Here is a 212-nt window from a genome sequence, read left to right as displayed (position 1 = left end):
TGGCCATAAACAGAAAATAGCAGCCGAAAATATATGTATAAAAATATATGTATGGCTGGCTATTTAATAACGCTGGTAAAATAACACTCTGCTCTGCTCACATGCTCTGATAATAACAGCTTTGTAGGATTATACACTATTTGGATAATTAGTTAAAACAAATTTATATCTGATTCTGTTGCATGGAACTGAATAAAAATAATATATTGATA

The sequence above is a fragment of the Sinocyclocheilus grahami genome, unplaced genomic scaffold, assembly GCF_001515645.1.
Source record: "Sinocyclocheilus grahami isolate Dianchi unplaced genomic scaffold, SAMN03320097.WGS_v1.1 scaffold3608.1, whole genome shotgun sequence".
Lineage (NCBI taxonomy): Eukaryota > Metazoa > Chordata > Actinopteri > Cypriniformes > Cyprinidae > Sinocyclocheilus > Sinocyclocheilus grahami.
This window is presented reverse-complemented; position numbering follows the sequence as displayed.